At 47.3% G+C, this 23,837-nt stretch overlaps 2 pseudogenes; both read right to left on the bottom strand.

The window, feature by feature from the left end:
• Positions 1-14,267: 14,267 nt before the first annotated feature.
• LOC116861719 lies at positions 14,268-15,980 on the bottom strand (annotated as a pseudogene).
• Positions 15,981-22,065: 6,085 nt separating this feature from the next.
• On the bottom strand, positions 22,066-23,299 carry LOC116861705 (annotated as a pseudogene).
• Positions 23,300-23,837: the final 538 nt, after the last annotated feature.

The following is a 23,837-nucleotide window of genomic DNA, read 5'->3' as shown; positions in this document are numbered from 1 at the left end:
TCAGGAGGTAGCCTTCCCCCTTTGTCATGAAAGCCTTGGGCCAGTGTAAACTGAGAAGAAGGAGAGGGGATCCGAGAGCTTTGTGGCAGGCAGGGGATTTCCAGGTCTGCCTAGAGCTCACAGGGGTCCCTGAGGAGAGCTGAGGTAGGGGCATGGCAGGCCCAAACTGCTGGTCTGGAGGTGGGTTCCCCAAGGAGCTGAGTTGAGGATGGCGGTCAGGCGGCACATCAGGCTCCAGGGGGCTGCAGAACATGGGGGAGGACTCATGGGGACATGTAGGTTTCTCCGGCTCTGAGGGTTCCGTGCAGATCCAAACAGACTGGTTTCATGCTGGATGGCAGGCGGACACCTTCGGTGTGACTCCAGGGTTCCCAGCCCAGAAGGCTTGCGGGACAGGCTCCTGTAGATGGAAGCCTGAAAACGCAACTTAGGGTTAGGGCTATGGCCTTGGGGAATGGCAGCTCCGATCTGCTGGTGATGATGAGGGCTGCCCTCGGGGTTGAGTTGAGGGAATGCTGCCTGTAGTGTGGCAGAATCGGGGTTTCTGGCCGGGGACCGCTGATGTGGGCGTGGTTTAGAAGGGCGTGCAGGTTTCTTCCTCTCTGAGGGCACTGTGGAGCTCCAAAGGACACGGTTCCCCCCCCACATGGCAGTTGGATTCTTGGGTTGTCACAGAGGGGTCCTTAATCTGGGGAGTTTGGGGGCCAGGCCTCTTGGGATGGGAGCCTGAAAACAGAAGCTAGAGTTATGGTAAGGGCCTCGAGGGAAGGCAGGCTCGATCTGCTGCTACTGAGGTGGGCTCCCAGTGGGCTGATGTCAGGGTGGACGTCAGGCTGCACATCAGACTCTGAGTTTGTATCCAGGGAGGCTACAGAAGCTGGGGGTGTCCTCAGAGTGGCATGCAGGTTTCTCCCAGTCTGAGGGTTCTGCAGAGCTAAAAAGGGCATGGTTTCCTCATGTGTGGGGGGTGCAGTCCTAGGGTGTCACTGAGGCATCCTTAATCTATGCTGGTGTGAATCTCAGAGGTGCCCATCAGCGGACTTGCCCATCACCATCAGAGGTGCCCATCAGAACAGACCTCTGCGCATGGAAGTCTGTACACCCCACCTAGGGTTAGTATTAGGGACTAAGGGCATGGGAGGCCCAATGTGCTGGCACAGATGTGTGCTCCCCTCAGGGCTGAGTCCAGGGCATGCATCCAGAGACACAGAAGAATCCAGTTTTATGGCCATCGGGGCCTCTCATGGTGGGGGTGGCTTTAGGGGGCTTACAAATTTCTCCCCGTCTGAGGTTTTGGCACAGCCCCAAACCACAAGATGTCCTCCCACGTGGTGGGTGGAGTCCTGTGGTGTCGCTCAGTAGTCCTTAATCTGGGGAATGTGGGGACCAGTTCTTTTTGGATGGAAGCCTGAAAACACAAACTAGGGTTAGGGTTAGGGCCTTAGGTCATTTTAGGCCATATCTGCCGGATCTGAGGTGGGCTGCCCTCAGGGCTGAATTGGGGACATACCTCCGGCATCACAAGTATATGGCTTTATGGCCATGGGGGCCACGATGGTTAGGATAGCTTTATGGGTGCATGCAGTTTTCACCCCCTTTGAAGGCTTGCTACAGCTCCAATCAGAATGAATTCCTACCACATGGCATGTGGAGTCATGGGGTGTCACTCAGACCTCCTTTGTCTGGGGGGCTTTGGGGCCAGGAGCCGTTTGGACCACACTGTCCTCTGTGGCCTTGAGCAATTTCTCACTCGGTGCAAGGCGTGGCCATCCGGAATACACGCCGAGACAACGTGGCCCATCGGAGGATCCCTGCACAGGGGAGCTTTCCTGGAGCAGAGTTGAGGGAGGGGTTGTGGCTCTCCCCCCATGGCCTCGAGGGATTTCTCGCTCGGTGCATGTCCCAGCCATCCAAAAAACATGCCGAGACTAGGGCGCCTGGGTTGCTCAGTGGGTTAAAGCCTCTGCCTTCAGCTCAGGTCATGATCTCAGGGTTCCTGGGATCGAGCCCCACATCAGTCTCTCTGCTCAGTGGGGAGCCTGCTTCCTCCTCTCTCTCTGCCTGCCTCTCTGCCTGCTTGTGAGCTCTGTCTGTCAAATAAATAAATACAAATCTTTAAAATAAAAAAAAAATCACGCCGAGACAATGCGGCCCACCCAAGGGCCCCTGTGCAGGGGAGCTTTCCCCAGCAGAATTGAGGGAGGGGTTGTGGTGGGGTGTCAGCCTCCGACTTTTTGGCCTAGTGTGGCGCCAAAGGTTGGGGATGGCCTCAGTGCGGGCATGAAGGTTTCTCTCACTCTGAGGGCTCTCTGGAGCTCCAAAAGGCACCGTTTCCTCCTGGGTGGCAGGTGGACTCATGGGGTGCGACTCAGGGTCCCATAATGGAGGGATTGATGGACAGGCTCCTGGGGGAGGAAGACTGAAAGACCAGGCGAGGGTTAGGTCCAGCGCCTAGAGGTACAACAGGCCCAACAACCAGCACTGGGGTGGAAGACTAGAGGGTGAGAATCAAGAGGCCTCATCTTCGTGCATGCATGACTCCTCGAGGGAGTTCTCGCAGGATTCGGGCCACGACCCCTCCGTTTCCGGGGCCAGGCCTAGGCGAGGCCCTGCGGACATGTGCCGCATGGAGTGAGATCGCCGGGGATGTTCCGGCCAATCCTCACGAGCACTCGCCCAGATTGAAATTGATTTTGCAGAAATCTCATGAGACTTGGCTGGCATGGGTGACTCGGGCTGCACTGTCACCCTTGGTCTAGACCCCCTTTTCATTCGGTGCGTGTCAAGGACCCCTGGGAAATGGGCTGTGATTTTCCGGCCAATTCTCAGAGCTTTCTGCTCAAATCAAATCGATTTGGGCAGAAGGCTCCTGAGAATTGGCCGGCATTGGGCAGTGACTCAGGCCACACTGTCAGCCATGGTCTAGAGCCCTTTTCCATTTGTTGTGTGTCGAGGCACCCTGGGAACTGAACCGTGACCACATGGCTCCCCAAGGGCCCCAGCTCAGGGGAGCTTTCTGAGGGCAGAGTTGAGGGAGGGGTGGTGGCTGGGCATCAGCTTCCGAGTTTTTGGCCCAGTGTGGTGCTGATAGAGGGAGATAGCCTCGTGGGGGTGGGGGCATGCACGTATCTCCTGCTCCTAGGGTTTTCTGCAGCTCCGAAAGGCACATTTTCTACTTATGTGGCAGGAGGAATCATGGCGTGTGTTTCAGGGTTCCCCCAGTTGAGGGCTTGAGGGAGAGGACCCTATAAAAGGAAGATTGAAAAACCAGGCAAGGGTTAGTGCCCGGGCCTAGGGGCATGGCTGGCCCCATCCGCCAGCACCAGGGAAGGTACCACCTGAGTACCACCTGAGGCTGAGTAGCAGGAGGCATTGGCCTCACCTGTGCCTGACTCATGGAGGCCTTTCTGGCTGGGTTCGAGGCGGGACAAGGGGGTGGCCCTGCAGACATGAGGCACAGGAAGGGAGTTCACCGGGGGTTTTCAGGCCAATTATCACAAGCTTTCTGCCCAACTTGATATTGATTTGGGCAGAAAGCTCCTGAGAATTGGCCAGCATTGGGCAGCCATTCGGACCGCACTATCCCCCGTGGCCTCGAGCGATTTCTCACTCAGTGCATGTCCCGGCCATTTGGAAAACAGGCTGAGATGACGTGGCCCACCCGAGGCCCCTGCAGAGGGGAGCTTTCCTGGAGCAGAGTTGAGGGAGGGGTTGTGGCTGGGCGTCAGCCTCCGACTTGTCGGCCCGGTGTGGTGTCAAAGGTTGGGGATGGCCTCAGTGGGGGCATGAAGGTTTCTCTCACTCCGAGGGTTTTCCTGCAGATCTGAAAGTCACCGTTTCCTACTAGGTGGCAGGTGGACTCGTGGGGTATGACTCAGGGTTCCCCAGTTGGAGGGCTCTAGGGACAGGCCGCTGGGGAAGGAGCACTGAAAACCCATCCGAGGGTTAGGTCTAGGGGCATAGCATGGCCAAACAACTAAAACTTGGGTGGGAGCCCTAGAAGGTGAGAAGCAATAGGCTTCATCCTCATGTGTGCATGACTCGTCGAGGGCGTTCATGCAGGATTCGGGCCGTGACCCCTCAGATCCCTAGGCCAGGCCCAGACGAAGGCCCTGCGGACATGCGGCACATGAAAGGGTTTGCCGGGGATTTTCCGGCCAATTCTCACGACCTTTCTGCCCAAATTGATTCATGCCCCCACTGAGGCCATCCTCAGCCCTCGGCGTTACACCCGGCTGAAAAGTCAGAGGCTGACGCCCAGCCACAACCGCTCCCTCAACTTGTCCAGTCCTGTCCCTTGAGCCCTCAACTGGGGGAACCCTGAAACACACCCCATGAGTCCTCCTGCCACCTAAGTGGAAAGTGTGCCTTTCGGAGCTGCAGAAAACCCTCAGAGCCAGAGAAACCTTCATGCCCCCGCTGAGGCCATCCCCAACCTTCGACACCACACCGGGCCGACAAGTCGGAGGCTGATGCCCAGCCACAACCCCTCCCTCAACTCTGCTCTAGGAAAGCTCCCCTGCAAAGGGCCCTTGGGTGTGCGCATTATCACACAGTGTTTTTCCTGATGGCCGCAACATGCACCGAGCGAGAAATCGCTCGAGGCCATGGGGGACGGTGTGGTCCGAATGGCTGCCCAATGCCGGCCAATTCTCAGGAGCTTTCTGCCCAAATCGATATCGACTTGGGCAGAAAGCTCCTGAGAATTGGCTGAAAATCCCCTGGTGAACTCGCTTCCTGCACTGCATGTCTGCAGGGCCGACCCCTGGGCCTGGCCCGGGATCCCGAGTTCTCCTGATTTCAACCCTGCCAGAAAGCCCTCAATGAGTCAGGCACATGCAAGGCCAATGCCTCCTGCTACTCAGCCTCCTGGGATACCCTACCTGGCCCTGGCAGATGGGCCTGCCGTGCCCGGAGGCCCTGGTCCTAACCCTTGCTTTGTTTTTCAGTCTTCCTTTCCAAGGGTCCTGTCCCTCCAGCTGTCAACTGGGAGAAACGTGAAACACACCCCAAAGGACCTCCTGCCACCTAAGAGGAAACCACACATTTTGGAGCTGCAGAAAACCCTTGGAGTGGGAGACACCTGCATACACCCACCCTGAGGCCATCCCCCACCAACAGCGCCACACTGGGTGGAAAAATTGGAGACTGATGCCCAGCCACAAGCCCTCCCTCAGCTCTCCCCAAGAAAGCTCCCTACACATGGTCCCCCAGGGAAGTCACTTGGTCACGGCCCATTTCCCAGTGGGCCTCGACATGCACCAAGCAAAAAAAAGACTCTAGACAATGGGTGACAGTGCAGCCCCAAATGCAGCCCAACACTGGGTAATTCTCATGAGCTTTCTGTCCAAACAGATTTGGGCAGAAAGCTCATAAGAACTGGTTGGAAAATCGCCAGCAAATTTGCTTCCTGTGGTGCCTGTCAGCAATGCGTCTGACCGCAACTGGCCTGGTGACCCATGTGGTCGCTTGCTGAATCCTGTGAGACCGCCCTCTATGAGTCCCTCACATACCAGGACAAGGCCTCCTCTTTCTCACCCTCTAGGGTTCCCACCCCACTGCTTCCTTTTAGGGCTTGCTATGCCCCTACACTCTGGGCATTCAAGATTAGGCTTCTGGGGAGAGATGCCTGAAAACCCAAGCTAGGGTTCAGATTAGGGTCTTGGGGCATGTCAGCTTCAATATTCTATCTCTGGGGCCATTTACCTGGATGTCTGACTGGAGGTAGGTGCTCAGGGTGTGTCAGACTGCACATTTTTGTCCAGGGTAGACTATGAAATTAGGCTGGCCTCAGAGGCCTTGCAGGTGACTCCTAATCTGGAGGATTTATGAAGCTCTAAGGGTTCAGTTTCCTTCTGGAGGGCAGGCACAGTTATGTGGTGTTGCTCTGGAGTTCCCACTTTGGAGGGCTTCTGGGACAGGATTCTGAAAACACAAATTCGGGTTTGGACTAGGGCTGAGGGTATGGCAGGCCCAATCTAAAGACCTTAGGCGACCTCTTCAGGATCTGAAATTAGGCTTGTGAGGTGGAAGCTCAGGCTTTTGCCTCTGGTTTTTGTGTCCATGATGGTCACGGAATGTAGGGGTGGCCTCATGGGGCCATGGAAGATTCTCCCTTTCTGGGGGTTTTGCACAGCTCCAAATGGAATGATGTCATTTTGGAGGAAAGGAGGAGTCCTGGTCTCTGGCTCAACGGTCCCTCATAAAGTGGGATTTGAGAGCAGGGCTCTGGGAATGGGTGCATGGAAATGCAACTTTGAGTTAGGATTTGGTCATAGGGACATAAGAGGCCCCTAATGGTGGCTCTAGGTAAAGCTACAGAGGACACTTAGTTGAAAAGGGGGTTCAAGCTGAGAGTCCCAATGTCGGATTTTGCCCAGGGATGCCCTCAAATGTGGGCATGGCCACATGGGACATGTAGGTTTCTTCTTTTTTGAGAGTCTTACACATATCCCTGCTATGTGGCAGGAGGACTTCTGTTTTCTGGATTAGGTTCCCCCATAGGCAGGGATTTGAGAACAGTCCTGTGTGGATAGATGCCTGAAAACACAGTTTGGGTAGAGATGACGGCCAAGGGGCATTTCAGGATCGATCTGCTGGATACGTGGCCTGCCGCTTCCATTCGGCAACGGGAGAAGAATTAGGCACAAACAAGTCAGCTGCAAGAGATTGGGAGCAAGGGACAACAGTCAAAAAGGACTGCTGCCCTGAGCAACTCCACAGTCTCACTTTTATTGGATAGAAACAATAGCCAACAGAAGGACCGATGAAGGTCAAACATCAGTCGCGTCTTGCGGACAAGAGGAGGAGGGTAAAGTTTATAGTTAACCAAGCATATTCAAAGGACACATCTAACTAACAACGGGCACTTCTGGGAAGAGAAAGGAGCGATAACGGAAAAGGGAAGCAGGCGGTTTTCATTCCACCCTGAGCTGACGGGGCGTTCCCGGGTGCCCGGCTTCTGTGAAGGGGTGGCCTCCCGCCCTGAGCGAACCGGGCATCCCCAGCTGCCCAGCTTCTGTGAAGGGGCGGCGTTTCGCCCTGAGTGAGCCGGGCATCCCCAGCTGCCCAGCTTCACGGTCGTATATCGTCCTTCTCCCCAAAGACCCGTTGCCAGTATATGTATTTCTTAAGGCCATATCTAAATGTGCTTGGCAACTAGTAAAATCCTCCAGGGGTTACAGTTTAAGTAACAAATTGTTCCGAGGGGCAGCAGCAGTGGCCATTTACCTGTGTGGCTGACAGGAGGTTGGAACTACGGCTGTGGCAGACACAGCATTAATGCACAGAGCAGCATATGAAATTGGAGTGCCCTCAGTGGCCATGTAGGTTGATCCTCATGTGTGGTTTTTGTGCAGTCCCACAGGCTACTTTTGCCTTCTGGAAAGCAAGCAGAGTGCTGTGTTGGGGCTCCAGAATTCCCAATGTGGAGGGCTTGTGCACCGGGACTCTGGGGATGGAAGACTGAAAACACAAGCTAGGGTTAGGGTTAGGGTCTAGGGCACCACAGGCACGATCTGCAGAGGCTGAGGCGAGATCAATGGCATCTGAAATAAGGGCGAGTGTCAGATGTCCACTCAGGCTGATGATGGCCTAGTTTGTATCCATGAGGGCCCCTGATGTAGGGTGGCCTCATGAGATCATGGAGGTTTTCCCAATCTGGGGGGTTGGGTGCAGCTCCAAACAGCCAAGTTTCCTTCTTTGGGACTTGGGGAGTGATGTTTGATGGCTCAACCATCCCCATATAGAAAGATTCAAGAGCAGGCTCTATGTATGGATGCCTGAAAACCACACCTACGGTTCCCATTAGAGTGGAGGGATTGGAAGGTCTTACCTGCTGACACTGGGGCGACCTACCCAGGGGGCTGAGTTGAAATAGAGTCTCATGATAAGGGTCACAATGCGGGTTTGTGTCCAGGGAAACCTTGGAATGTGGCGGTGGCTCGGGGCCTGCAGGATTCTCCTACCCTGAGGCTTTGACACAGCTCCAAATAGCAAGGTTTCATTCTGGAGACAGGAGGTGGTGTGTTCTGTGGCTTGGGATCCCCCACATGTTGGTATTCGAGACCAGGCCTCTGGGGACAGAACCTGAAAACCTAGGCTAGGCTACAGATTACAGCCTAGGGGCATGTCAGTTTTAATCTTCTCTGTCTGGAGCCATCGACCTGGGTGTCTGATGGAAGGGAGATGATCAGGGTGTGCCAGACTCCGCATTTTTGTCCAGTGCGTCCTAGGAAATTGGGGTAGCCTCAGGGGTCTTGCAGGTTTCTCCTAGCCTTGAGGTTTCATGAAGCTCTAAAGGGCCCAGCTGCCTTCTGGAGGGCAGGCACAGTCCTGTGGTGTAGCTATGGAATACCCAGGCTGGAGGGTTTGTGGGGCAGGACTCAGGGGACAGAAGTCTGAAAACACCAAGGAGGTTAGGATTAGGGCTGAGGGTAGCAGGCCCAATCTAAAGACCCTGAGGGGAGCTCTTTGGGTACTGAAATTAGGGTGTTGTGAGGCGGAAGCTCAGGCTTTGGCCTCTGGTTTTTATATCTAGGAAGCCCAAGAAATGTAGGGGTGGCTTCATGGGTCCATAGAAGATTCTCCCTTTTTGGGGATTTTGCACAGCTCCAAATAGCGTGGTTTTATTGCAGAGGAAAGGAAGAATCCTGTCTTCTGATTCAGGGGTCCCCATAAGGAGGGATTTGAGAACAGGGCTCTGTGTATGGGTGCCTGGAAGGAAATCCAACCTTGGGTTTGGACTTGGGCCAAGGGTCAGGACAGGCCTCAGATGTTGGCTCTAGGTCAAGCTACTGAGGGGACTTCATTGAAAACGTGGCTCAGGCTGAGGGTCCCAATGTGGGTTTGTGCCCAGGGCAGCCCTCAACAGTGGGCGGGGCCTCATGGGTCATCCAGGTTTCTCCTACGCTGAGAGTTTTACACATATCCCAATAGCAAGGTTTCCTGCTGTGGGGCAGGAGGACTTCCATTTTGTGACTCATGTTCCTCGGTATGCAGGGTTTTGAGACCAGACCTCTGGGGACATGTGCCTATAAACCAAGGTTGGGTAGAGATGATGGTCTAGGGGCGATGGCAGGTCCAATCTGGTGGATAGGCGGCCAGCTACCTGGGTGGCTGACAGGAGGTCAGGGCTCAGGCTGTGGCAAACAGAACATTAGTGCACCGGGCGGCCTATGAATTTGCGGTGCCCATGAGGACCATGCAGGTTGATCCTCATTTGGGGTTTTTGTGCAGTCCCATAGGCCGCTTTTGCCTCTGAAAGGCAGGCAGAGTGCTGTGTTGGGGCTCCAGAATTCCCAAAATGGAGGGTTGGTGCACCAGGACTCTGGGGATGGAAGACTGATAACACAAGCTAGGGTTAGGGTTAGGGCCTAGGGCATGGTAGGTCCGATCTGAAGAGACTGAGACAAGATCACCGGCATCTGAAATAAGGGCGAGTGTCAGACGTCCGCTCAGGCTGGAGTTTGTGTCCATGAGGGCCCCCTGATGTAGTGGGGTTGCATGAGGCCATGGAGTGTTTCCCAATCTGGGGGTTAGGCAGAGCTCCAAACAACAAGATTTCCTTCTTTGGGACAAGGGGAGTGCTGTTTGATGGCTTAAGGGTCAACCATATGGAAAGATTCAAGAGTAGTCTCTATGTATGGCTGCCTGAAAACCCCACCTAGGGTTCCCATTGGAGCCAAGGACATGGCAGGTCCTAACTTCTGGCTCTGGGGCGAGCTGCCCAGGGGCCTGAGTTGAAAAGGAGTCTGATGCTGAGGGTCACAAAGCGGGTTTGTGTTCAGGGCAGCCTTCGAATATGGTGGTGGGCTCAGGGGCCATGCAGGATTTTACTACCCTGAGGGTATTACACAGCTCCAAATAGCAAAGTTTACTTCTGGGGACCAGAGGTGTTGGGTTCTGTGGCTCAGGTATCCCCAGTTGTTGGTATTTGAGACCAGGCCTCTGGGGACGGATGCCTGAAAACCTAAGCTAGGTTACAGATTAGAGCCTAGGGTCTGTCAGGTTCAATCTTCTCTCTCTGGGGCCATCTACCTAGGTGTCTGACAGGAGGTAGTTGCTCTGGGTGTGTCACACTGTGCATTTTTGTCCAGGACATCCTTCGAAGTTGGGTGGCCTCAGGGTCCTCACACCTTTCTCCTAATCTTGAGGTTTTTGAAGCCCTAAAGGGTGCCAGCATCCTTCTGGAGGCAGGCACAGTCCTGTGGTGTGGCTATGGAATACCCAGGCTGGAGGGTTTGTGGGATTGGACTCTGGGCACATAAATCTGAAAACACCAATGAGGGTTAGGATTAGGGCCGAAGGTATGGCAGGCCCAATCTGCAGACCCTGAGGTGAGCCCCACAGGATCTGAAATTAGGGCAAGTGTGAAGTGGAAGCTCAGGCTTTTGCCTCTGGTTTTTGTGTCTAGGATGGCTGTGGAATGTAGGGGTGGCTTCATGCGGCCATGGAAGATTATCCCTCTCTGGGGATTTTGCCTGGTTCCCAGTAGTTTGGGGACATTCTGTGGGAAGGGAGGTGTCCTGTTTTCCATCTCAGGGGTCCCTCAAAAAGAGGGATTCCAGAGTAGGGATCTGGGTACGGGTGACTGGAAAATCCCAGCTTTGCTTAGGATTGGGGCCTAGGGGCATGGCAAGCCCAATATGTGGGCTCTTGGTCCAGCTACCAAGAGCCCCTGAAAACAGGGCTCAGGCTGAGGTTCCCAAGGCATGTTTGTGCCCAAGATGGCCCTCAAACATGGGCCTGGTCTCATGGGTCATGCAGGTTTCTCTTCCTCTGAGGGTTTGACTTCGACACCCATCCCAACAGCAAGGTTTCTTGCCATGGGGAAGGAGGAGTTCTTTTTTGTGCATCAGGTTGCCCCATGTGTGCAAGGACTGGTGATAAGGTCTGCGGACAGATGCCTGAAAACCCAGGTTGGGTAGAGATGACAGCATAGGGCCATCAGAGAGAGCATTAGTGCATGGAAGGCCTGTGAAATTGGGGTGCCATCAAGGGCCCCAGCCTGGTTGTGTGGGCCAGGGCTCTGGGGACACAAGTCAGAAAACACAAACTCAGGTTAGGTTTAGGGCCAAGGGTATGGCAAGCCCTATCTGCAGACCCTGAGGGGAGCTCCTCAGGATCTGAAATTAGGGCAAGTATGAGGCAGTAGCTCAAGGTTTTATCTCTGGATTGTGTGTCTAGGGTGGCCAAGGAATGTAGGGGTGGCTTCATGGGGCCATGGAAGATTCTCCCTCTCTGGGGATTTTGCCCAGCTCCCAATAGTTTGTTGTCATTGTGGGGGAAGGGAGGAGTCCTGTTTTCTGTCTCAGGGGTCCCCCAAAAAGAGGGATTCCAGAGCAGGTCTTGGGTACCAGCTCCTGGAAAACCCAACCTTGGGTTAGGATTGGGGCCTGGGGCATGGAAACCAGTTATGTGGGCTCTTGGTCTACATACCGAGGGCCCTTATTTGAACATGAGTTGAGGCTGAGGGTCACAGTGCTTTTTTCTTTCCAAGGCGGCCCTCAAGCATGAGCGTGGCCTCATGGACTATGCAGGTTTCTCCTACTCTGAAAGTTTCACACCCATCCCAACAGCAAAGTTTCCTGTCATGGGAAAGGAGGAGTTCTGTTTTGTGCCTCAGGTTCCCCCATATGCAGGGATTTGAGATAAAGTCTTGGCACCGATGCCTGAAAACCCAGGTTGCGTAGAGATGAAGGCCTAGGGCCATGGTAAGTCTGATCAGCTGAATATGCGACTTGCTGTCTTGGTGGCTGGTGGGGTGTCTGGTCAGGCTCTGTCAGACCGAGCATTAGTACACAGGGTAGCCTATGAAATTGGATTGCCATCAGGGGCCGTTCTGGTTAATCCTCATTTAGGGTTTTCCTGGAGCCCCATAGGGCACTTTTTCCTTCTGGTGAACAGCAGAGTGCGGCATTGTGGCTCCAGAATTCACAATCCAGAGGGCTTGTGGGCCAGGAGTGTGAGGACCAAAGTCTGAAAACACAAGATAGGGTTACTTTTAGTGTAGATGGCACAGGAGGCCCACTCTGCAGAGAGTGAATAGAGATCTCCAGCATCTGAAGTAAGGGCAAGTGTCAGACGTTTGCTCAGGCTGGAGTTTGTGTCCATAATAGCCGCTGAATGGATGGGTGGCCTCATGAGGCCATGGAGGTTTTCCCACTCTGGGGGGTTGTTTGTTGCTGCAAACAGCAAGGTTTCCTCCTGCGGGACAGGAGGAGTCATTTGATGGCTCAAGTGTCCCCTTATGGAAAGATTTGCGAGTAGGACTCTATGTATGGATGCCTGGAAACCCCACCTTGCATTCCCATTGGTTCCCCGGGAACAAGGCAGTTTGGATTTCCTGGCTCCAGGGCTAGACATCTGGGGGGCTGAATTGAAATGGAGTCTCATGCTGACGGGGTTTGTGTCCAGGGAGATCTTGAAATGTGGTGGTGACTCAGGGGCCCTGCAGGATTCTCCTATGCTGGGAGTTTTACACCACTTCAAATAGCCAGTTACCCTTCTGGGACCAGGTGGTGTTCTGTTTTGATTCTCAGGGATCCCCTTATGTTAGTATTCAAGAATAGGCCTCTGGGGACGGATGCCTGAAAACCTAAACTACAGTTCAGATTAGGGTCTAGGGGCATGTCAGGTTCAGTCTTCTCTCTCTAGGGCCATATCTCTGGGTGTCTGACTGGAGGTTGGTTCTCAGGGTGTCAACTGCACATTTTTGTCCAGGGCAGCCTATGACATTGAGGTGGCCTCAGGGCCCTTGCAGGTTTCTCCTAATTTGGAGGTTTTGGCAACTGTAAAGGGCACAGTTTCCTTTGGGAGGGCAGGCACAGTCCTGAGGTGTGGCTCCAGAGACCCCATCCTGGAGGTTGTGTGCGCCAGGGCTCTGGGGATAGAAGTCTGAAAACACAACCTCAGATTAGGTTTAGGGCCGCCAGTAGGGCAGGCCCGATCTGCAGACCCTGAGGGGAGCTCCTTGGGATCTGAAATTAGGGCAAGTGTGAGGTGGTAGCTTAGCCTTTTTCCTCTGGATTTTGTATCTAGGATGGCCGCGGAATGTAGGGGTGGCCACCTGGGTCCATGGAATTTTCTCCCTCTTGGGGATTCTGCCTGGTCCCCAATAGTTTGGTGTCATTCTGGGGGAAGGGAGGAGTCCTGTTTTCTGTCTCAGGGTTCCCCCAAAAACAGGGATTCCAGAGTAGGGCTCTGGGTACAGGCGCCTGTAAAACACCTTGAATTAGGATTTGGGCCTAGGCGAATGGCAATCCTGATATGAGGGCACATGCTCTGGCTACCGAGGGCCTTATTTGAAATCAGAGCTCAGGCTGAGGGTCACAATGTGTGTTTGTGCCAAGGCGGCCCTCAAGAGTGGGCGTGGCCTCATGGGCCATGCAGGTTTCCTCTGCTCTGAGGGTTTTACACCCATCCCAACAGCAAGGTTTCCTGCCATGGGGAAGGAGGAGTCCTGTTTTGTGCATTAGGTTCCTCTATATGCAGGGATCTGAGATAAGGTCTGGAGACAGATGCCTGAAAACCCAGGTTGGGTAGAGGTGACGGCCTAGGGCCATGGCAGGTCAGATCTGCTGGATATGTGGACAGCTGTCTGGGTCGCTGATGGGAGGTCTGGTCTTAGTCTGTGTTAGACAGAGCAGTAGTACACAGGGCGGTCTATGGTATTGGGGTGCCATTGAGGGCTGTGCAGGTTGATCCTCATTTGGGGTTTTTGGGCAACCCCATAGGGCAGTTTTTTCTTCCGCTGGGCAGCCTGAGTGGTACATTGTCACTCCAAAATTAGTATGCAGATTGTTATTTCTATTGGGAGGACTACTCAATTGTCTACTTCTAATTGTCGTAGTTCTCCAGGTTTTAGCTCCTGAGTTTGGATTATATAGGAGTCAAAGTTTAGGTCTTCATAATCTGTGTACTCATAACTTCAGGATCATTTGTGACCCATAGTTTTTAATGGTCAAGGAAGGATTATTGATCTCATCTATTATATAGAAGATTTGTAGTGAAGGCAAAGGAATTAAAATTAAAATGATAGCAGGTAGGATAGTTCATACCCTTTCAACTTCTTGAGCATCTATAGTTCTGGTATGTGTTAGTTTAGTAGTTAGTATTAATGAAATGATGTAGAGAACAAGAGAGTTGATGAAGAATATGATTATTAATGTAGTCATGGAAGTGTAATAGTTCTTCTATAATAAGGGAGGTTGCATCTTGAAGGCCTATTTGAAAAGGGTACGCCGTAGAGATGTAAAGAACTTTCACCTATAATTTGACTTTGACAAAGTCATGTAATTTTTACTAATATCTCTTTATTGAGAAAGATATAGTGGTTATGATATTGGCTTGAAACCAATTCTAGGGGGTTCAATTCCTTCCTTTCTTATTTTGATAGTACATAGGTTGGTTCTTTGAATGTGTGATATGGAGGAGGGCATCCATGTAATCATTTAATGTTTGTTGAAGTAAGTTCTACTGTTATCATCTCTCGTTTGGATGCAGAGGCTTCTCAGATTATGAAGATTATTAATATTACTATTAATGAGATAAATGAACACATGGAAGACACTGTGTTTCATGTTGTATAAGCATCTGGATAATTGGAGTATCGTCGAGGTATGCCTGATAGGCCTAGGAAATGTTGCGGAAAGAATGTTATATTTACTTCTATGAATATAATTGTAAAGTGGATTTTTGCTCAAAAATCATTTAGTGTGTAACCTGTGAACAGTGGGACTCAATGGACAAACCCGCCTATGATGGCAAACACTGACCCCTTTGAAAGGACATAATGGAAATGAGCTACCACGTAGTATGTGTCATGAAGAACAATATCTAATGATGAGTCTGGTCATACAATACCTGTTAAACCGCCCACTGTGAATAGAAAAATAAACCCCAGTGCTCATAATATAGCTGGCGATCATTTAATATTCCTGCTATGTAGAGTGGCCAGTCAGCTAAATACTTTCACTCCCATTGGAATTGCAATGATTATAGTAGCTGAGGTGAACTATGCTCGTGTGTCAATGTCCATTCCTACGATAAACATGTGGTGGGCTCATACAATAAATCCTAAGAAACTGATAGATATCATTGCTCAGGCTATTTCTGTGTAGCCAAATGGTTCTTTTTTTCCTGAGTAATAGGTTACAACATGTGAGATAATTCCAAATCCTGGTAGAGTTAGAATATAGACTTTGGGATGTCCGAAAAATCAGAATAGGTGTTGATACAGAATAGGGTCTCCTCCTCCAGCTGGGTCAGAGAAGGTAGTATTTAGATTTCGGTCTGTGAGTACTATGGTAATACCGGCTGCTAGAACTGGTAATGATAAGAGTAGAAGTACAGCCGTGATCAGGACAGATCATACAAGTAGAGGAGTTTGATATTGTGATATTGCAGGGGGTTTTATGTTGATAATGGTAGTAATAAAGTTAATGGTTCCTAGGATGGATGAGACACTTGCCAGGTGTAGAGAGAAGATTGTTAAGTTTGCGGATGCTCCTGCATGTGCTAAATTTCCTGCTAGAGGAGGGTACACAGTTCATCCTGTTGCTGCACCTGCTTCTACCATGGAAGAAGCTAGAAGGGGAGGAAAGGAGGGGGGCAGAAGTCAAAAGCTTATATTACTTATTTGTGGAAATGCTATGTCATGTGTGCCAATTATTAAGGGTATTAATCAGTTTCTGAACCCTCCAATCATAATTGGCATTACTATAAAGAAAATTATTACAAATGCATAAGTGGTTACAATTAGGTTATAGATGTGGTCATCTCCTAGTAGAGCACCTGGTTGGCCCAATTCAGCACAGATTAATAGGCTAAGAGCAGTGCCTACCGTTCTGACTCATGCACCAAATAAAAGGTAAAGGGTGCCGATGTCTTTATGATTTGTGGAGAATAATCTTCGATTTATGAACATAGGTAAAATGGCTGATAAAGGCATTAGACTGTAAATTGAAGAATAGGGGTTTGAGTCCTCTTTTTGCCAAGCTCTGTGGCAAAATAGCACGTTGAACTGCAAATTCAAAGAAGCAGCTTCAGCCCTGCCAGGACTTCTCCCACCTTTTTCTTTTCTTCGAGGTGGGAGAAGTAGATTGAAGCCAGTTGACTAGGGTATTTAGCTGTTAACTAAAGTTTTGTGGGATGATAGCCCACCAGTCTAGAAAGGGCTTAGCTTAATTAAAGTGATTGATTTGTGTTCAGTAGATGTGAGATACACTCTTGTAATCCTTAAGGTGAGATTCAGGAGTTAAGTGAATGGCACTTACTTAGGGCTTTGAAGGTCCTTGGTCTTTTAACCTAAACTTCTAGAACAGTGTTAGTATTATTGGGGTTAATGGGAGTAATATGGTCGAAGTTACAATTAGTAGGGATAAAAGAATTACATTTTTTTGTGTTTTTGAATTGCCATTTTATTTTTATGGTGTTTATTGAGGGGAATATAGTTAGTGCTGTTGTGTATATTAACTGCATATAAAAGTATAGGTTTAGTAGGGCTGTAATTGCTATAAATGTTGATATAACAATTATATTGTTTTTTAATGAGTTCATGGATGATTATTCATTTACAGATGAATCCTGAGAGGGGAGGTAGGCCTCCTAGTGATAGTATGATTGTTAGGATTAGTGAGGTAATTACTGGGAGTTTGTTTCATATATGAGATAGCGATGGTGCAGTTGTAGATGAACTGAGTGTGAACAGTATGACTGTTCCAAGTGTTACTGTAATGTAGATTATGAGGTTTACTATTATTAGGGTAGGGTCATATGTTGTTACAGCAATCATTCATCCTCTGTGGCGATTGATGAGTTTGCTAGGATTTTTCGTAGTTGTGTTTGGTTATAACCTCCTCAGCCTCCTGCTAGGACGGACATAATAGTCATGGCTACTAATAAGTTTAGATTTATAGATGGGGAGATTTGGTATAGAACGGATAAGGGGGCGATTTTTTGTCAGGTTAGTAGAATTATTCCTGATGATAGTGGGATTCCTTGGGTTACTTCAGGTACTCAGAAGTGGAAGGGTGATAGTCCTAGTATTATTGCCAGAGCTACTGTTATTATGTTTGATGTGATTGGGTTAGGGGTATTTAGTATTGTTCATTGTCCTGTCAATAGTAGGTTAATAATAATTCCTAATATTAAGAGTATAGATGCAGTGGCTTGGGTAAGGAAATATTTTGTTGATGCTTCTATGGCTCATGGATTGAAATTTTTTTACTAAAATGGGGATAATAGCTAGTATATTTATTTCAAATCCAATTCAGATTGTCAGTCAGTGAGAGTTTATTAGTACTATAATGGTTCCTGAAATGACCGTTGATATAATGATAGTGAGGATGGGGGATATAATTAGTATGGGAAGGGGATAAACCAATATTTTCAGGGTATGGGCCCGATAGCTTATTTAGGTGACCTTACTGTAGAATTTGTGTAAGTTGGGTAGCACAAAGATTTTTGAGTTATTAGGATTAGGTTCAATTCCTATAATTCTAGAAATAAGAGGTCTCGAACCTCTATAATTTACTCTATCAAAGTAACTCTTTTGTCAGACATATTTCTTATGTTTGGGGAGGAATACTTGCTGTCATAATGGGTAAGGCTACATGTCATATGCATAGGGCTAGTGTCAGGGGAAGTAAGTTTTTTTTCATAATAAATTTATGAGTTTATCATAATAGAATCATGGATAGGATGCTCGAATTCATAGGAAGGAAGTTGTTAGTAGAAGTGTTTTTATAGCAAAATTGATGGAGTATAGTTCTGGTAAGTATGGGGTGTGGAATGCACCAAAAAACAGGATAGTTGTAAGGGTATTCGTTATAATAACGTTGGCATATTCAGCTAGGAATAATAGGGTGAATGGTTCAGCTGCATATTTGACATTGAATCTGAAGACTAATTCTGATTCTCCTTCTGTTAAGTCAAATGGGGTGCGATTGGTTTCTGCTAGGGTTGAGATAAATCATATTATAGCTAGGGGTCACGTGGGGAGGATTAGTCATAAGTGTTCTTGTGTAGTAATAAGTATAGATCGGGTAAAAAAGCCATTTATTGATAGTACTGATAGGAGGATAATGGCTAGTGTGACTTCGTAGGAAATTGTTTGGGCTACAGCTCGAAGGGCCCCAATTAGGGCATATTTTGAGTTTGAGGCTCATCTGGACCATAAAATAGAGTAAACAGCTAGGCTTGATATTGCTAGTATGAATAGGATTCCTAGGTTTATATTGATGAGAGGGTAAGTTATTGGTAATGGGATTCATATGGTTAGGGCTAGTGTTAGGGCTAGGATTGGGGCTATTACAAATATAGTGATAGATGATGTTAGGGGTCATAAAGTTTCTTTAGTGAATAGTTTTATGGCATCTGCAATTTGTTGCAAGAGGCCATAGGGTCCTACGATGTTTGGGCCTTTACGGTGTTATATATACCCTAGGATTTTTCATTCCACTAATGTTAGAAAGGCTATAGAAAGTAGGATAGGTACAACTAGTGAAATGATATTAATTATAAACATATTATTAGGAAGAAGATTTGAACCCCTGAGAATAAAAGTTTAAGTTTTACGCAATTACTGGGCTCTGCCACCCTAACAAGCCCTATCTCTAGGGCTATGAAATGAAGGTGGACTATTTAGATTAAGATTATATCCTCTATTAGTCCTAAGGCTTTCTGATAGAATAGGCCTTACTTCTCTTGTCCTTTCATATTGGGAGAAGTTGTAATAGATAGAAACCAACCTGGATTGCTCTGGTCGGAACTCAGATCATGTAGGACTTTAATCATTGAACAAACGAACCTTTAAGAGCTGCTGCACCATTGGGATGTCCTGATCCAACATCGAGGTCATAAACCGTATTGTTGATATGGACTCTCAAATAGGATTGCGCTGTTATCCCTAGGGTAACTTGTTCCGTTGATTGAATTTCTTGGATCAATAAATGATAATATATTTCGACTGGTTTGTCTATATTTGTATCACTCGGAGGTTATTTTATTCTCCGAGGTCACCCCAACCTAAATTGTTAATCCATTAATAAGATCATGTTATGCCTAATTGGCGATTAAATAGACTTATTATGGACTAGTTAATTGAAGCTCCGTAGGGTCTTCTCGTCTTACTAGTTTATTCCCGCCTCTTTGCGGGAAGGTCAGTTTCACTGATTGGAAGTAAGAGAGAGTTAAACCCTCGTGTGGCCATTCATACAAGTCCTTATTTAGAGAGCAAATGATTATGCTACCTTTGCACAGTCAGGATACTGCAGCTGTTTAACTAGTGTCACTGTTGCTTCTATTATTAAATAGATTAGCCCAGTAGTACGTTAGGAGTTGGCTTAAGATTTTTGGAATTAAGAGGGTTGGGTTGTTGAGCTTGAATGCTTTCTTAATTGGTGGCTGCTCTTAGCCCTAATATGGTTTTATTTAACTTTACTCTTTAAGTAAGGTTGTATCCTTATTCTAAAAAGTGATAACCTTTTTAGATTATATTTTAAATTTACATTATAATTTTGGGATTTGTTGGGTAAATTTAAAGATGAACTGAGATTCTATTCTATTCTATTCAACCAGCTATCACCAGGCTCCTTAGGCTTTTCACCTCTACCTATAAATCTTCTCACTATTTTGCAACATAGGTGAGTTTATCCCTGTGGATTATTCATAGGTAGCTCATCTGGTTTGGGGGGAGTTAGCTTAAGATCTCTTTGCTAAATTATTCTAGGTAGCTCATTATGCAAAAGGTATAAGGGGTGATCTTTACTGTTTATTACTTTAAACTTTCATAATTCCCTTATGGTACTTTCTCTATAGCTCCAAGCAAAATTTCTATCTCCTATACTATCATGATGTAATTGAATGTTTTGTTTAGAGGCTTATTGTAGTAGTTGAGTTAGTGGTTGGTTGGGCTAGTTTTGGTTCAATGGGCTCATTGGTATATGAAATCTTCTGGGTGTAAGCCAGATGCTTTAATTAAGCTACAGTTTGATTTATCCAAGCACACTTTCCAGTATGCTTACCTTGTTATGACTTATCTCCTCTTGCGTTGGTTTAGTCTGTATTATGTAGTTTTTGGGTGTATTGCTTGAGGAGGGTGACAGGTGGTGTGTGCGTGCTTCATGACCCTATTCAATTAAGCTCTCTATTCTTAATTTACTACTAAATCCACCTTTAGTTTTTACTTTTCATAAAAACTTTTGTGAGCATATTCTTGATTAGAAAATGTAGCCCATTTCTTCCCACTTTCATGGGTTACACCTTGACCCAACTTTTTAATGTATAATTATTATGCTTACTTTTCTTCCTTTTGAGGGTTTGCTGAAGATGGTGGTATGTAGATTGACTTAGCTAGAAGTGGTGAGGCTTATCAGGGTTTATCGATTATAGAACAGGCTCCTCTAGAGGGATATAATGCACTGCCAAGTCCTTTGAGTTTTAAGCTGTTGCTAGTAGTTCTCTGGCAGATAATTTTCTTGTACAAATTATTTATGTTTAGGGCTGAGCATAGTGGGGTATCTAATCCCAGTTTGGGTCTCAGCTATTGTGTGGTTAGAAATAATAAAGTCACTTTTGTGGTATATTTTATGTTAACAGTAGCTTTTTATGGCCTGGTTAAATTTTAACTTTAGTGTGATGTAGTCCTTAACACGTTTTATGCCTTGGGCCTATTAATTTGGGTTAATCATATGACCGTGGTGGCTGGCACAAAATTTACCAACTCTTAATGTTAACATGACTTAGTCAAACTTTCATTCATGGCTTAATTTTTGTCACTGCTGTATCCCATGGGGGTGTGGTTGAGCAAGGTGTTATGAGCTACTTATTTAGTGTACTTGATACCCACTCCTTTTAATCAGTTTAGAGATTTAGAGGGCATTTTCACTGGGATGTGGAGACTTGCATGTGTAATTCTGTTAATAATCAACAGGAAGGCTAGGACCAAACCTTTATGTTTATGGAGTCTTATGACTCTTCTAGGCATTTTCAATGCCTTGCTTTATTTAATAAGCTACATTAAGGATTAGATTAGTTGATGTTAAGATGTTTAGGCATGTTAATTTAATTATTAGTATTAAATGTAAGTTGATGGGGGGTATTAGAGGTGGGGTATTACATCTATAGATAGCTTTCTTGAATAGAGTATTCTGGGCAAATTAGTGATAGAGATTAATGTATAGAGTATCAGTATAAGTATCTTCTTATATATGCTGCATGTGCTTAGTTCTGTTTGGGGGGCTTGGCAGGACAATTTTAAGTGTTTGTATACTTTTGAAGTTACAGGGGGTAAAAAGAGTTTGATTTAACTAGTTTCTATCTGTTGAATACATGTATTTGTGTACATGTGTATGTGTATACGTGTGTATGTCCTGTAATCATTGACTGAATTTCACCTTATGGTTGTGCGATGTGGATAAATGATGATGACTAAGCCCAGCTACAAGTTATTTGAATGTGACGAGGCCTTTACAGCCATAGCTGAGTGATACCAGTCTCCCCCTCAAAAATTAAAAAAATACCAAATGCACGACACCACAGTTATGTGTGATCATGGGCTGATTAGTCATTAGTCCATCGAGATGTCCCATATGAAGGGTTAGTAGGATTGGATTGAGGACTATCATGGCCCTGAAGTAAGAACCAGATGCCAGTATAGTTTCACTGTAGAAACCCCCACATTTGATAGACCTGAAACAAGAAGAGGTACACATCATGCAAGGATTGATGGTTTCTCAAGGCCTGGTGATCAAACTTGTGGTCTAGGTGAGGTGCACGTATGTAAAGTCAATCATAGTATGTACATACTTATATGCATGGGGCAAACCATTAATGCATGATATACATAAGGGTCAGGAAAAATACATACTGGGGAAGCACAGTAGATGTTGTTAAATATATGAATTTAAATAATGGGATGAGGAAATCAGGGAATAGTTTAGTTAGAATGTCAGCTTTGGGTGCTGATGGTGGGGCTATTACTTCTTCCTTGAGTTTTAGGGAGATGGAGTTCTCCATTTTTGGTTTACAAGACCAAAATAATTAATATACTACAAAGACTCTTCATTTTAATAAGTTCTTCTCAATAATGCTGATAGTTGGTATTAGAATTAGGAGGATTGTGAAGTAAAGAATTGAGGCTAATTGACCAATGGTGAGGAAGTGGTGTTCTACTGGTTGACCACCAATTCATGTTAAGGTAAAGAGATCAGCTACTAGTAATCAAAATAGGCATTGGCTTAGTGAGTGGCATATCATACCTTGTTGTTTTGAAGTATGTAATACTGGGATAATAGCTAGGACTAGAATGGAGAGGACTAGGGCTAATACTCCTCCTAGTTTATTAGGAATGGATCGTAGGATTGTGTATGCAGATAGGAAATGTCATTCATGTTTGATATGCGGTGGAGTGTTAAGTGGGTTGGCAGGGATGTAGTTGTCAGTATCTCCTAGTAGGTCGGGTGAGAATAGTACTAGTATTATGAGTACTAGGATTAGGAATAGGGCACCTAGGATGTCTTTAATTGTGTAGTATGGGTGGAATGGAATTTTGCCCGAATCAGATGGGATTCCAGAAGGATTGTTGGATCCTGTTTCATGAAGAAATAATAGATGAATTGCTGCCAGTGCCGAGATGATGAATGGTAGGATAAAGTGGAAGGCAAAGAATGGTGTTAAGGTGGCTTTGTCTACCGAAAAACCTCCTCAGCTTCACTCTACAAGGTTGGTTCTGATGTATGGGATGGCTGATAGTAAGTTGGTAATTACAGTTGTGCCTCAGAAGGACATTTGTCCTCATGGTAAAACGTAACCTATGACTGCTGTTGCTATAACTGCAAATAGTAGGATAATGTCAATGTTTCATGTTTCAGGGAATATATAAAATCTGTAGTATAGGCCTCGTCCTACATGTAGGAATAGGCAGATGAAGAATATGAAGGCTCCATTGGCATGTATATACCGGATGATTCAGCCGTAATTGAGTCTCGACAGATGTGTGTAACTGATGAGAAGGCTGTGGCTGTGTCTGATGTGTAGTGTATAGCTAAGAATAAACCTGTAAGGATTTGAAGGATTAGGTAAATCCCGATAATGGAGCCAAAATTTCATCATGCTGAGATGTTTGATGGTGCGGGTAGGTCAATAAATGAGTTGTTGATAATTTTGGTTAGTGGGTGGGTCTTATGAATGTTGGTCATTAGTGTTCTTATAGTTGAAATACAACACTGATTTTTTCATGTCACCAGTCATGGTTAGATTCCATGTAGGAATAATGATGACATACATTATATTCATTTTAAGTATTGTTTTTGTAGTTAGTTTGAGGACAGAAGTCTGAAAACAAAAGCTTGTGTAATTTTTAGGGCCTAGGGCATGGCAGGCCCAAATGCAGAGGCTGAGGCAAGATTCCCATCATCTGAAGTAAGGGTAAATGTCATACGTTCGCTTAGGCTCAAGTGTGTGTCCTTTATGGCCGCCTAATGCAGTAGTGGTGTCATGATGCCATGGAGATTTTCCCAATCTGGGGGTTGTGCACAGCTCCAAACATCAAGGTTTCCTTCTGCAGGACAGGAGGCATCTACTTGATGGCTTATAGGTCCCCAATATAGAAGATTCAAGAGCAGGGCTCTTTGTATGGATGCCTGGAAACCCCACCTAGGGTTCCATTGGATCCTATGGACATGGGAGGTTCGATATGCTGGCTCTGGTGTGAGCTACACAGGGGGCTGATTTGAAATGGACTCTCATGCTGATGGGTCACAATCTGGTTTTGTGTCCAGGGAGAGCTTAGAATGTGGCAGTGGCTCAGGGGCCATGCAGGATTCTATTGCCTT

This window comes from Lontra canadensis, unplaced genomic scaffold, assembly GCF_010015895.1.
Source record: "Lontra canadensis isolate GAN:19392208 unplaced genomic scaffold, GSC_riverotter_1.0 scaffold205, whole genome shotgun sequence".
NCBI classification, from domain to species: Eukaryota; Metazoa; Chordata; class Mammalia; order Carnivora; family Mustelidae; genus Lontra; species Lontra canadensis.
The sequence above is the reverse complement of the archived record's forward strand: the minus strand, read 5'-3'. Positions and strand labels throughout refer to the sequence as shown.